Source organism: Balaenoptera borealis (assembly GCF_965194805.1).
Source record: "Balaenoptera borealis genome assembly, chromosome: 7".
In the NCBI taxonomy this organism is placed as follows: Eukaryota; Metazoa; Chordata; class Mammalia; order Artiodactyla; family Balaenopteridae; genus Balaenoptera; species Balaenoptera borealis.
In genome coordinates, this window is record NC_138864.1 from 10,137,529 (window position 1) to 10,153,017 (window position 15,489).

A 15,489-nucleotide genomic window follows, 5' to 3' on the forward strand; every position below is an offset into this window, starting at 1 on the left:
CGGGGACAGGGGTCAGGGGGCGAAGGCCCAGCGCTGGTCTAGGGAGACAGGCTCTGAGCGGATGGGTCGCCAGCGGGACGGAGCCCCAGGGACTAGCTCGGTATCACTCGCCATGCTCACTTGTCTCCCTTCTCTGCCTGGCTTTTCCAGCCGCCTCACTCCTGTGACCTCGGTACCATTCAAATCCTTATAGGGAGTTTTACTCTTCACTCCCTGTAAGGATTTGCCATGTACCTAGTCATGGAGGGTCATCAAGTGAAAATACCTCATGTTGCAGTACTTACCTCAGGCATCTGCAGTTGCTGCTTCCTCTGTCCTAAATGTTGTTCCTCTAGATGTGACTTGTTTCACTCCCTCACATCCTCACAATCTTGTTCAAATGTCACCTCCTTGCTAACAACGTGTCGACCATCCTGGAAACTAATACCCTCACCTGTGCCTTCACTTCTCTTGTGACTTTTCTCCATGGCACTAATCCTCATCTGACATTCTTTATATTTTATTGTTTGTTTGTCATCTCTCGCCCTTTACAAAAATCCAAGAGGACTGGAGTTTCACCTGTTTTGTACATTGACCTGGGCCTTCTTCACCCACAATGGCACTTGGTGCAAATAGGCACTCAAAAAAAAAAAAAAGAAAAAATAGGCACTCAAATATTTGTTGAACACGAAACTTACATGGCAGTGGTTTTCTAAAGAATATGGCCAGGAAAATGCTTTTTCCCTTCAAGACGTTTTTAACCTCGCAATGAGCATTATAAATGTATTGTGGTATCTCTTTTGCCTTGGCTAAATTTAATACTCAATTCGAGTAACTTTGATATCCTTTGTTTCAGCATTCGATAAGTGCTAGTTAATATTTCTATGGATGAAGATTTTCAAGGAATTAGCTGTTAACTCGACAGAGAAGAACTCAGTCAACCCAAATGAAACAGATAACATTGTGATCACCGATATGTACTTACTATTCCATTACCTTTCAGAGAGGCTAAAAAAAAGGATTAAGTTAGCTCAGGTTCTCACAGCCTGGTCCCCAGATAAGCCCCTTCAGGATGCCCTGGGAATTTGTTAGAAATGCAGATTTTCGGGCTCCACTCCATAGCCACTGAATCAGAACTTCTAAGAGGGGGCCCAGCAACCTGTGTTTTACCAAACCTTCCAGGTAATTCTGATGCACACTGAAGTTTGAGAGCTATAAAATTAGATAACACACTCAGATTTTAATGAAAAAGACTATATCAAACTCATATTTTCTCTTATGTCTTAAAATAGATTTTTGACTCAGTTTTAGTGGTCTTTGCTGAAAGGCCAGGGGTAGATGAGGAAATTTCATGGAGTAAAATCACCGCTTGACAAACGTTCTCTGAACCTATGGGTGAAATCTCAAATTCCAGCCATTCTGAGGAGCAAACCCATTCACATCCTTGCTATAATATCTGAATTTTAGAATAAAGATGTTCTTAAGGACACAAATTAGTATACAGTGTTCTCTAAAGTTAGATTACCGTGTCTATGGTTGATACCAATTAATGTTCTTACTGTTGAATATGGTACCATGGAGGACACATGATTTGGAGCGTGAGGTGTTTCTTCAGAAGTGATGGAGGGGTCCCACCTGCTGCCTTTTGCTAAGAACAGACTGTGATTTTTGTCTCTTACAGGTATACACATGTGGTAAAAGATTATTTCACTTCTTTACACATGCCCAATGGCGATTTCCAAGTTTGGGGAAATGTTTCCTTCTTCCTAAAAAAATGAGTTCTTATCCATCTTAAATATTCTCTTACCAATTCAAAGTGAGGCTACCAAAACAACAGCATGAATCCCTGGAGAAATGCTCCTACACAGACAGGAAAACGCCTATAATTCTTGTTGATCAGAGGAAGTCCCAGAATACACGTTAGTCTAAAGGGTTCCCTCAGGTCTTCTAAAGAGCTATTAATAAAATAATATATATACACAAAACGAAAGACAAACAAATAAACTTAATAAAATGTGTTTTGGTACCTCTTACAGGGCCCTGGTTCATTTGTTCATTCGTACCTTTTCACTGGTGTACTGAGGTTAATATATTTCATTTTTATCACTGTTAGTGTAATTATAATTATGATTTCTCATTGTTTTTTCCTCTTTGTACACACATGCAGAAATTGTGCCTTCTATTATGACTGCAGAATTGACTATATATACAGAACGTAATGAAGTACAAGAAACATAAGAAACATAATGAAGGTTCGAAACAGGAAGCTTTTTTTTTTTTTTTTTTTTTGCTGCAAAGAGGTTTCCATCCTGTGAGGTCTTGACACAATTATTCTATTTTCTTTCAGATAAAAAAAGTTTGTGCTTAATTCCATTTTAGTGTTTTCCTGTTTCTCTTTGTAGAGTTTCTCTACTCTCATCAAATATGGTTTTTCACAGATTTGGACTCTGTGGGTCTGTGGGAATAAGATTCGTAACCACGTATGTGAAAACAATTTCCTGTAAAGCTTCATGACTCCACGCAGATACACATATGAGTACCGATTGACATGTCTGCTCTGAGAAGCTGCAGGGCCTGTGTCTCCACTTCACCCTAAACTCATTTCCTGCCAGGCACAACTCTTGAAACAGTTCAAGCAAAATCATTCTAAGAATATAGTGAATTATGTGCTGATCTCATGAGGGGAGCATTAAGCTCGTCGTTTGCCAGGAGTTCATTTCTCAGTAACCCTGATACACCCCTTGCCAAAAAAATCGCCGTTTAGTGCTTCAGTTCAGAAGTGATTTATTTTTTAAAAGTGTTTCCAGATGTTTGAATTCACCTTCAAAAAGCCACATTTTCGAAAGTGAGTGACCTTGACTCTCAGCTACCCCGTCAAGTCCTGCACTTTTGTTTAACGTGTTGAAATAAAGATGCCTGTTTGACTCACTGCCGTCTTAGCTCAGGAAACCCCCACTGCACATGCGCTGAGAGCAGCGCACAGGACTGCTTGGGGGCGGCTGGTGCCACATCTGCTTCTAGTCTGTCCAACCCCAGTGAGGATTGCCCCGCCGCTGCTGCTCGTGAGAACCTGGGCTCCTGCTGCCTCCCATTACCAAAGAAAGGAAGAGGCCAAACGGCTGAGTGACCTCTGTCATTCCGTACAGTTCTCTGCGTAAACACGTTGCTGGGGATGAACAGTGCACTCGGACTGGTGTACCTTTCCTGTCTTCCAGGGCCGGAAAGAGAGCACGTGTGTATTCCCTGCACTGGAGTTTAAATCTCGGCTCCTGCTAAGACACCAAGTGGCTGTAAGTGGTGTGTTTATCAATTGTCTCCTTGGTCCATGGAAGCAGGGAAAAGTCATTTTCTGGGCAGAATTGGAAAATTGTACTTCGTTTACTTACACTGAATACAGAGAAAGTCCTACCCTCCCTTTAAATTAGAGATGTATTGAACCTACTGCTTCAAAATATTTTAGCATGAGATGTAGGCTCTTAGAAAAAGCACGTATTTATGAAAAGATAAAACTATGAAATGATCTTTCTCGGTATACAATGGACACGTGCTGGGTCAGTTATTGTAAACGGAGTTAGCAATGGACACGTGCTGGGTCACGTGTGAGTCTGCTTCTTTTTTTATTATATTCACTAGTTTGTTGTAGCAATGGACACGTGCTGGGTCAATGATTGTCAATGGAGTTCTAATTCATTAACTTACACCGCACACTGCTTTTGGAGTTCTGTCCCAATGAGTGGTCGTCTTCACGGTGCCCTGCAGTGCCTACCGCACAGACCACAAGATTTCTCCCAGCAGACTTGCGTGTTCAATGTGTGTGGGGGGTGTGGGCATTCTTCAGATTGCGGGCTAGAGCTTCTGTTTAGATGCTTGTCTGAGCTGAGAACTCTTCTGGCACTTGGCCATGATGATTAACACCATGGCCTTCAAATTGGCCGGCCATGGATTCAAGCCAGCTCTCGTTCTCTAACCATGTGAACTCGGGAAGGTAGCTTTGTGTCCACTCATTTTTAAGATGGAGATACTCTTATCACAGCCATTGTTGAGTGTGAGGCTCCGAAAGTAGAGTACTTAATTCAGTATTTGTCACAGAATAAGTGCTATGTGTCTACTTTTTATATATATATATAAAATTGTAATTATTTCTATTATGGTTATGACCAACTATATGCCATCTTGAATATCTATTGTGGGATTCTAAAGCAGAGCTCCTTGAATGAGAATGACTTACAGAAAAAAAGCAAAGCCAGTATTCCTTTCTTAAGCGATATCTTGATTTCAGTCATTTTTGAAATGTCATCGTCACCTTAATTATCTTAAGAACATACTCTTTCTGTTTTGCTTATGGATCATTTTTATCAGAGAACTTCGTGTAGGGAGAAGATTTGTTTCTTCCTGTGTAGCAGGCGGAAGTCGGTCTGTGACCCCTGCTAAGCACGGAGCCTTCAGGGGGCAGCTGAATAGAGCTTTCTTGCAGCCTGGCTCTGGTTTTTGTACATGTGTCCACGGCCCTAAACGTTACCGATTCCAGCGCGTGTGTAAACCACAGAATAATGGATATGAAATTGGAAAGCTCGCACCCTGAAACTCCGTTGCCAGGGAATGCGTAGCAGTGTTTATAGCAAGTAAACGGTGCTGACAACGCAGTATCCACTTTCGGCTCTGATGTCGAGCAGGAAGCAGCTCTTCCTGCCAGAGGGGCCCAAACGTCCAGCTCCGCTCTCCTGTCTGCCTTCAGCGGGCCGGGGGTGCGCTGTGTGCACGTTTCCCTGCATCTTCTGGGGGACTCCAGGCGGGTATGTCCCAGAATGTCCCTCCTCCTCGGAGATGCATTCTCCTAGATGGGATCATCGTTGGTAACCCTCCCCTTTCCTTTGGTTCCCGGCTTCTTTTCAATGGGTCCAGACTGGCTTATTTCTGTTACGGACTTCGAACTGAGGGGGGTCCATCAGGCGCAGTCTCAGTAGCGGACCACTTGTCCCCGTGTGCCAGGCTACACCGCTTGTTCCCGTAATTAATACGAGGGCCCCCTTTCACTTGCAAGGTGACCCGGTTTAGAAATAAGTTGTAGGAGTCTCAGTCCCGAGTCTCAGACAGTGTGGGCATAGCGTTTGCACTGCTGCTCTAGCCTCTTTCCCTCTGAAGGGGACCGGGAAGGGGAGGTCGGTGTGCCTCCCCCCGGCTGTGTGTCTCCCCGGCTGGGTAGGCTGCAGTTCAGTGGGGTCTTGGCCAGTCCCCACTTTGCCAGGGTCCCTAACTCTGCTACTGATTTCAAGGCAGCCTGTAGTTCTTTGACAGGGGTTGGAAGCGGAAGGCTGGCCCTAAGGGCATCCTTGGGCGGGAATATACCACACCCCATTCTGTGCCAACCCATCTTCTTGAATATGGCAGTCGTATTGCCTTCGGCAGATCTAAGCCAATGGGGCCGGCATGGGTGGAAGAAGTCATGATTATGGCCAACTCTGGGGGCTGCTCTGAGCAGTAGGGGGTGCCTGCTTCGTTTTCTGTTCAGTGAATCCTGGATATTTGGGCCTGCAGGGAAATACTAACATTTTTCCCTACCAGCTTTGCCACCCTCGGCGTTATATCGGTTCACAGAGTCCAGTATATAACTCCAAAATGTATTTTTCTATATATCCTCATTGATGATGCAGTTATTAAAATTCTTCTAACTTCGGCATATGATAATCTCCATTTTCTAAGTAATGTTGCTGATTTTTCTCTTGTGTGTGTTCATGGCCATACATCTCTCCATGGGACTTTAGTAGAGAATAAATCCTCTCAATAAATTGACAAGTTAACTCCAAATTCCCAATTCACTTAATACCTGGTTGAGTTATGTCCTTAAATATTTCATTTAAGATGTTTTATTCTGTATTCAGATGCGAGGTGGTTCTATGATTTTTTATTAATACTGTTTACATGGCAAGTAATAGAAACTGATACTAGCCTGAGAAAAGGAGAATTTATTGGAAAGATACTGGAATATCTCGCAGAACCCAGGAAAGAGCTCAATAACCAAGGCTTGAGGAAAGGGAACAGGGAAGCACTGAGGTCCTGGCAGCAGGGGTCCAAGGCAGCATGGGGACAGCAACATCTGCTGTGTAAGTCTCCAGATTCTCAGCCCCAAATTACACATTCCTGGCACAAAATCCGATGGCCCTGTTTGACTGCGGCATGGCGGTAGGGTCACTTAACACAGACATGACTGTTAGACAGTGTTCAGAGCAGGCAGACTTGGAGCGGGTCAGCCTCTCTAAGTGGTGTCTTCTCCAGTGTTCTATGCGGGCTATCTTGGTTACATCTTTTGTATCAAAACTATTGAAATATGAAATGTTCTCTCAGCATTTCCCTTGGCCATCTCCCACATTTGTGCATCCAGGACATCTGTACTCTAAGGAAAGGCATGTGATAGCTAAGAAGAGAAAAACTGGATTATTTTAGAAGGAGTGTTCTTATGAGATGGTAAGGAAATTATTAACCTAAGCCTTCTCTACCAAGATTATTCCCTGACTTGGGGAAAGGTATAACGTTAGAAGGGAAACTGTGAGAATGAAAATACCATTAGATCTCAGCAAGAGTGAGCCGGCGTGCTGCTCCCCAGACTATGCCCCAGGCAGGTGACAGAAGCCCCGCCTGATTTGTGGAGCTGAGACACTCAGGGGTTCCTGGAGAGACAGTGAGACCCGCAGAAGAAAGGAATAATTCCCAAGCACGTAGGAGCAGCGTGGAGTGGCAGACAGCCACCGAACCCAAGAGTTCATGAGGATGGGGAAGACAAACGACCCCACACGCAATCAGCTGCCTGTATCACGGGTCAGATGGGGGGATGGACACGCCAGCAGATGCCTGGAATGCAGCAGAATGTGCACAGATGAATGAATGAATGAGTGACACTGTGGCAGTTGGTAAACTCCCTAGAATTTAGACACAATCCTGGTGAAATTTTAGGTTAAAATTCTGCCATCCTGAATTGGAAAAGGAAAACAAAAACAAAATTTACATTTCTGCAATGGCTGAGGTTGTAAACTGATATATCTGCAACATTTACTTGCTAAAACTGAACTGCATGAAATTGTAACTTTTTCTGTGCTGGGGGACTTTTTAGATGGGCTTGGGTTCATTTATTTCTTGAAAGTTTGAGAGCCTCCACCATCAATCCTAGCTGTACACATACAAATGTAGCTTTTGTGGAAATGGACAAAATTTTGACATTATTGACAGTGGTTGTTTTTTGAAGAAATGAAATTATTTACTCTTCCCTCTTGCTGTGTCAGTATCTTAAAGTACATTTCCCTTTGTTAAAAAGTGATGTATCCATTTGTATACGATTTAAAAAATTCAAGTCAAGCAAAGGGAAGACATCTTAAATTATCCGTAATATCACTACTCAGAGAAAAAATACTGTGAAGAAATTGGTGTCTGTTTATCTATAATTCTTCATATATAATACTTTACATTTTAATCAACTTTATTTTCCATTTCTTTTAAACATTTAAATTCATTATAATTGTGTAGTATTTACTTATAATTTTATTTTAAAATATTTTATAATGTTATTCTTTTTATTATTTTAATACTTGCTCATTGTAAAGGATTTGGGAAACATACTAAAATATAAATAATACAATAAAAACCATCACACAACTTTTAACATTTTGGTGTTTTTTCCTTTCAGATCTTCGTGTATATACACAAACATACACAGGAAAATTTCAATTTTATGTATATTGTTTTATAATTTATAAATTTAAAAATTCTTATTTATATACTTTTTTCTTTTTCACTGAATAAATTTGTCTCAAATTTATCTATTTCAGTTATCTTCTAAAATATTTTTTTCTTGGTGCATCCTCTGTGGAAACCAGTATTGGAGGTTTCTCAAAAAACTAAAAATAAAACTACCATATGACCCTGCAATTGCACTCCTGGGTATACATCTGGAAAAAGCAAAAACGCTAATTCAGAAAGATACATGCACCTCAGTGTTCATAGCAGTGTTATTTACAAGAGCCAAGACATGGAAACAACCTAAGTGTCCATCAACAGATGAACAGATAAAGAAGATGTGGTATAAATATGTGTGTGTATATATATATATATATATATATATATATATACACACACACACACACACACACACACACACACACACAATGGAATATTATTCAGCCATAAAAAAAATTTTGCCATTTGCAGCAACATGGATGGATTTGGAGGGCATTATGCATAGTGAAATAAGTCAGACAGAGAAAGACAAATACTATATGATATCACTTATATGTGGAACCTAAAAAATACAACAAACTAGTGAATATAATAAAAAAAGAAGCAAACTCACAGGTACAGAGGACAAACTAGTGGTTACCAGCAGGGGAGGAGGGACACTATATGGGTTGGGGAGTGGGAGGTACAAACTTTTGGGTGTAAGACAGGCTCAAGGATGTGTTGTACAACATGGGGAATAGAGCCAATATTTTGTAATGACAGTAAATGGAACGTAACCTTTAAAAATGTATAAAAATAAATTTAAAAAATAAAATAACAGCTTTTTCTTAATTATATATTTTTAATTATTTCTAGTTTAGGTTCATTATGCCTGTTCTCTTAAGAGAACTTCTTCGTTGCCACTCTTTTCTTGATTGTTTTATTTATTTTCTCCTCTTTATTTGGAATTATGATTATGGTAAAATTTAGGCTAAAGTATGTGATTTTCTTGTTATTTTCTAAATGTATATTCTTATGTGTTTATTTTTCCTCCTTAACTCAATAGTTATTTGAGAGATTGATTTTAAAAATAGATATACAAATTGATTTATTTTTAAAATAGCATTTTATGTGATTGCCACACATTAGAGAAAAATATGAAAGCACAATTAACTAAAAATAACTTTATTCCATGATTCAGAGATAACAATTATTAACCTTTAGTTGTATATCCTTTTTATTTTTATTCTAAGCATAGGCAGAATACATTAAACTAAGGTAATATTGTAAATAATGCTTTATGAAATACCTTCTTCCACTTCATAATAAACATGAATATTTTACCACAGTGACCTGTAGAGTTGCACTGTATTAATACAAGATAATTTATGTAACTGACACCATTTTATTGAATGTTTGGAGTATTTACTCCCTTTTTTCCTGTAGCAGATACCCTGTACATAAAATCATTATGGATTTCTCTGATTATTTGTCTAGGAAAATTCTGTAAGTTGAATTATTGGGTCAATTTTTAAGGGCATTCTAAAGCTTTTGATTCATATTAGCAACTAGTCCTACAAAAAAGTCACACAAAATTATACTCTCATTAGTGAGAGACAAGAATGCTTTTTCCCTTTATTCTAAAGCTTTTGATTCATATTAGCAACTAGTCCTACAAAAAAGTCACACAGAATTATACTCTCATTAGTGAGAGACAAGAATGCTTTTTCCCTCTATTCATGTCCTCAATGAAGATTATTTAAACAGCTGTCCATTTTATTTTTCATTTTATAATGTTTCTACTACCATTTTTTTTGTACTTTGATGCCTATTTGTATTTCTTTTTTAATGAATAACTTCACTTTTTTATTCATTAAAAATTGTTGGTTCCATTTCTTTTTGTTTATTTATTATAGCTTTTATAAGTTTATTATCCCTTTGTGGACCATATGTTTTTTTCTAGTTTGTCATTTAAATTTGTTTTCACTTGCTTTTCCTATTTTAAATGTTTGTTTAATTATTAATTTCCAATTTTGTTGCATTTTGATCATTGCATAAAATATTATACAAGTGGTAATTGCTAATATTGTTGTACACATGAGTATGACTGTCTCCTAGTTTTAATACATCTTATCTTTGTGTGGTTATCTCCCCATTGCCTTGAGAAAGGCATTCTCTGCTTACTTCTCTTGTAATATTCTTCTCTGTTCCTTGTTACTTCTATAAGAGCCCTCACATTTAATTAATTTTCTGACTCTCTTGCTCTCTTACCTGTTCTCAAGTAAATAGTTTGATGACAGTTTGATGTTTCTTCATGCAATATTCAGTCTCTTATAGAATAATAAGATATTGTAGTGACCTAGAATGTCATGGTCTTTCCAGTTGAGGACATTTTAATTTTAATTTTGTGAGGATGTGTTATTTGGTGTCTGATACTCATATAATAGTCATATATGTAATATATGTATATACCATGTATACCAGAATGAGTATGCCAGAATATAAACTATGACTGTCCCAACAAGTAAAATCAAAGTGGTGTTTATAGAATGAATACCCCAGGAGGACCTGGGATTCCAGTTTCCTGGTAGATGAGCGATGAAGGGATTCTTGGTGTGATACTTTTATTTACAAGTAAATGGTTGGCAATCAATAAATCAAAGGGAAAAATAAGTATTTTTCAATAACCTCAAATTGTTGCAATTCCATTCCATTTTCTTCTGCAGTTGTTCTCTCTCCTGAGTCATCTACTTCTTTTTCTCTCTCTCTTTACCACCTCATCCCAATCTACAGAATGGTATCTCCAATCCTAGAATGAACAAACAAACAAAACAGCAAATAACAAAGAAGTTCACCTCCCTTGATTCCGTATCACCGTCTGCTCCATTTTCTGCAGTACTTCAAAGCAAATGCCTTGCTCGCATCCGAGAGAACTGGCGTTTTCCACTTCCTCCTCTGCCCAGGTCCCCAGGGCAGCAGCTCTTGCCAGGTCACCAGTGCACCCCACTTGGTACTGTCCCGTTTCCCTGCTGGCTCAGCCGCAGTGCAGACAGATGACATTGCCTCCTCCTCACAACGCCCTCCCTCCTGGTCTCCTCCTAGCCCTCTGGCTGCTCCGTCTCAGCCTCCTTTTTTGGATCCTTTTCTCCTTGGTTTGAAAGCACTGGGGGACTCTAGACTCTGGACCTAATATCGGGCTCACTCTCTTCTCTGTCCACGTAATCTCCCTTCAAGGCTTGATCCTGTCCTGTGGACTAAAGGCTTTTCTTATGTCTGACTTCTTTTACTCAGCAAACTATTTTTGAAATTCATCCATGGAATTGCATGTATTGATAGGGGTTTTTTTTTTTCTTTTTTATTGCTGGTATTTATTTATTTATCCACCTATTGGTGGACATTTGGGCTGTGTTCAGTTTGGGGCTATTATAAATAAAGTTACCATGAACATTCAAGTTAAGTCTTTATGTGGACATAGTTTTCGTTTTGGGGGTGTGGGTGGTAAATACTTGTGCTGAGTCTTTTGGTAAATATATGTTTATAAGAAACTGACAAACTCCTTTCCAAAGTAGTTGTGCCATTTTTGCGTTCCCAGCAGCCCAGTGGGAGGTTCCCTTTGCTCCCCATCCTCACTATCAGTTGTCATTGTCAGATTTTTCTTTTAATTTCAGCCATTCTAGTTGGCAAATAGTGATTTTAATTTGCATTTATATGGTGAGTAATGATGTTGAGCATCTTTTCATGTATTTATTAGCTACACATTTTGCCCATTTTTATTAGGTTATTTGTCTTCTTCTTATTTAGTTGTATGAATTCTTCATATATTCTAGATACACATCCTTTGTCAGATGTATGCACTGAGAATATGCCTCCCAGTTTGTATCTGGCTGTGCCCTTCTACCTAAGGGCACTGTTCTTTTGAAAATGGCCAACTGTACAGAACCCTGTTTCTTTCTGGATTCAAGTAATCATGCTCTCCCTACATCCCTATAGGCTCATATGGTGAGAGCGGGGCTGCCCCCAGCTGGGATACTGCACTAACACATGCTTCTGTGAACGTTTCCTTTGAAAATAAATTCTCCTTGAGCCATATATCTCCTTTAGGGCCATTAGTTTCCTCTCTCATCTCTCTCTCTCTCTATTTTTCTGATTATCTTCTCCCACTAGAATACAAACTCCATGAAAGACATGATCAGTGTGTCTTACTTGCCATTGTATCTTTAAAAAACTACCTCGCTAAATAAACATTTGCTGAATGAATAAATACATGAATAAAAAGCAGAGTTTTGCCTAGGCAGAAAGCCAGGTTTGATTCTAGACTAATAAATGGTTTCAACAAACCTAAAGAAACATAGGAAAGGAGAGTTTCTTGATCAACAAACTCAAAAAGCCTTTGGGATGGCTTCTTTGGCAAGGTATTGTCACCATGGGACTCTGGGTGGCTGGGCAGCCCCCCTCTAGAAGGTCTGCCCACCAGAACTGCCCACAAAGCTTTTATGAGTACAGATTCCGAGAATCCATCCAGGATCTACCGAGCCAGGGTCTCTGAATTTCTATTTTTAAACTCTCTGGGTGATGGTAGCACAGCTAGTTGCCAAAAAGCCAGCATGTTCAAGCTTCTCTCTAGGGTATATCCCCCCAACAGTCTCCACTGCTGCATCCCCTCCCCTCACACCACACCCCCCAAAACTACGCATTTCTCTTCATATCAGGATGAAGGTCAGGATGTGCATGAAGATGCACAGTTTTAAAATAAAAGAAAAACACACTGTATGTTTATTAAAAAAAAAAAAACTAATAGTGTTTGGTTGAGGGTTCTGTCAGTCTTGGTCCTTGAGAAACAAATAACAGTGTATCATTGAATTCAAAGGCAGGATTTGGTCTTAAATCTTGGCAAGAAGCTCAAAACTTAGAAACAGTTATAATCTAAGCAATGAATTCACAGTTTTCCTGAAGCAAACTGAGTTGTTTCTACCATCATCCTGCTTAAGAGATGTTCTAAAGGATCCCATTACCGGGCAAAATGATCCTGTAAAGTCTAAAAGAAAATCCTTATAAAAATGGGTCTGTACATGCTGTTGCCACCGTAGAACGCGGTTAACATGACTGTTTCTTAAAAAAAAACTGAGTGCCGTGGTAGCACAGGTAACTGGTGGGCCTTCCCAACATGACCGTAACAGGCCTCTCTGATCTGTACTTTCTTTCCCACCCTTGTTTATATTGTAACTACCCAGATTCTTCTAGAAAACTTTTACACCTTCAAGGGATTTCAGTCTCTCTCACACCCCAAACTTTCCCAGCTGTAACCCTAATCCTTCTAAAGCACAGCCCTGCCCACGTTCCTCTGAAAGTTTAAGTCTCTTGGCCGAGTTTACTAGCATCATCAGCTTCACCAACTTCCAAATGCATGTTTCAAATTCCAGCCTCGGTGCCTCTGTTTTCGAGTATTCCCGCCTGTTCAATAGCAGTTCCAAATTTCCTAAAAGGGGGAACTCTGGGACAGCCATCCGATTGTAAGGGCTGAGGGCTGCTCTCAGAGGAGCTATTCTGAAGCAACAGTTGAAAAGATAGCACACTGGTTTTATTTAGGTTGTAGCTTCACTTGTTGGGGCTTCAAGGCATGGTAGAGGGTAACTTACGGTTGTTATGATTCTGCAGTACGGGGATGGGGAGGCCAGAGTCCCTTCCACTCCATCCCACGGTGTGGCTACTGAATTTGTATCTCCCCAGATGTGTTCCAAGTCATCACCTGTCTGTGTCTGCCCATCTTACAGAGCTGACCTCAAGCCCTCACTTCTTACAGTTACTCTCAAAAACCTTTAGTAACTTCCTTAATGCTCTTTGTTTTAGCCTGACATTGTTAATTACGTTTGGGAATACATCTGGTCCCTCAGCTAGACAACAGGGACATTGAGTAGGAGGAATACATCTTACACCCAAGTATCGATCTAGTATTTAACACAGAGGCAGCAGACATTTGATCTGCATTTTCTGTCCATTCACTTAAATAACTAAAATTTCAATGCAAAGAAAAAACTTAAGTGTGTGCAAGAAAGTAATGATCAACACAAGAGCATCCGGAGGTGTAGCGCTCTGATCAAAAGACGGGGTTCAGGTGCACCCCCGCGAGCTTTGCTGCGTCAACCACACTCTCACTCCATTTCCCAACACCTCGGAGGGAAGGACGAGGACCAGGAGTAAGGACCAAATAGAAAATGGATGTGACAATGCTTGGCAAACCATGAATCTTCACACAAATGATAATCCACCAGACAGCCAGGACCATTTTTTCAAATATAATGATCGTGTTGTTTCATTCTTTTTTTTTTTCTTTTTTAACATCTTTGTTGGAGGACACTTGCTTTACAATGGTGTGTTAGTTTCTGCTGTATAACAAAGTGAATCAGCTATACATATACATATATCCCCACATCTCCTCCCTCTTGCGTCTCCCTCCCATCCTCCGTATCCCACCCCTCTAGGTGGACACAAAGCGCCGAGCTGATCTCCCTGTGCTATGCGGCTGCTTCCCACTAGCTATCTATTTTACGTTTGGTAGTGTATATATGTCCATGCCACTCTCTCACTATGTCCCAGCTTACTCTTCCCCATCCCCATGTCCTCAAGTCCGTTCTCTACGTCTGCGTCTTTATTCCTGTCCTGCCCCTAGGTTCCTCAGACCTTTTTTTTTTTTAGATTCCATATATATGTGTTAGCATACGGTATTTGTTTTTCTCTTTCTGACATGCTTCACTCTGTATGACAGTCTCTAGGTCCATCCACCTCACTACAAATAACTCAATTTCGTTTCCTTTTATGGCTGAGTAATATTCCATTGTATATATGTGCCACATCTTCTTTATCCATTCATCTGTCGATTGACACTTAGGCTGCTTCCATGTCCTGGCTATTGTAAATAGAGCTGCAATGAACATTTTGGTACATGACTCTTTTTGAATTATGTTTTTCTCAGGGCATATGCCCAGTAGTGGGATTGCTGGGTCGTATGGTAGTTCTATTTTTAGTTTTTTGAGGAACCTCTATACTGTTCTCCACAGTGGCTGTATCAATTTATATTCCCACCAACAGTGCAAGAAGGTTCCCTTTTCTCCACACCCTCTCCAGCATTTATTGTTTGTAGATTTTTGATGATGGCCATTCTGACAGGTGTGAGAACATGCCCAGGGAAACTCCCGGCAGTGCCTTTCACCGTGGTCCGAGGGGCGGCTGACCTGGATCCTGACCCAGCGACCCCCGGGGAGGGTCTCAGCCTGGGCTGCAGAGGGATCCTGGGGTTGCAGGGGTTCTCACACCCGAGTCCGGTTCTGGGCCCCAGGTGGTCCGGGCACTGGGATTTTCCAAAGCTCCGCAGGACTCAAGCAGCAGCTAAAGCTGAGACCCCAGGTCAGACTCATGGCCTGTCAGCCTCGCCAGTGTGGCCCCTTGTGGTTGAGGCCACTTTAACACGGCTGGCTCCCTGCGGGGCTGGAATTTCTGGGGGACAGAAGTGAGGCTGCTTCAGGGAAGGCTGGAAGAAGATGAAACTCGACACCAACCACTGCTTCCTGGGTGCCGTGTCATTACCAGGGTGTCACCTGTGAGTCACAGCAGTGGGTCCCTTCTGCCCCCTCCTGCTTCCCAAGTCCCCTTCTAGGACCCCCAGTGGCAGAACCTAGGAGGACCAACTGGCAAAGGAGAAAGTTTGCACATGTCCCCAAAAGTCACAAAAGCAAGGTGTAGACAGGTGGGCTTGGAGGCAAAAGACAATGTTTTAATAGCAGGCAGAGTCTCATAACTGATTTACCTATA

General features: G+C 40.9%; 2 long non-coding RNA genes across 2 annotated transcripts in view; one reads left to right on the top strand and one right to left on the bottom strand.

Moving 5' to 3' along the window:
* The window catches only part of LOC309632306, a 75,422-nt gene extending 60,447 nt beyond the window's left edge, over positions 1 to 14,975 (top strand). The window contains exon 5 of the long non-coding RNA XR_014246841.1: positions 3,195 to 14,975. This is a non-coding gene — a long non-coding RNA (uncharacterized lncRNA). The remainder of the gene's footprint in view (positions 1 to 3,194) is intronic.
* Positions 1 to 15,489, bottom strand: part of LOC309632312 — a 1,044,736-nt gene that overhangs the window by 760,648 nt on the left and 268,599 nt on the right. The gene's annotated exons all lie outside the window — the stretch shown is intronic.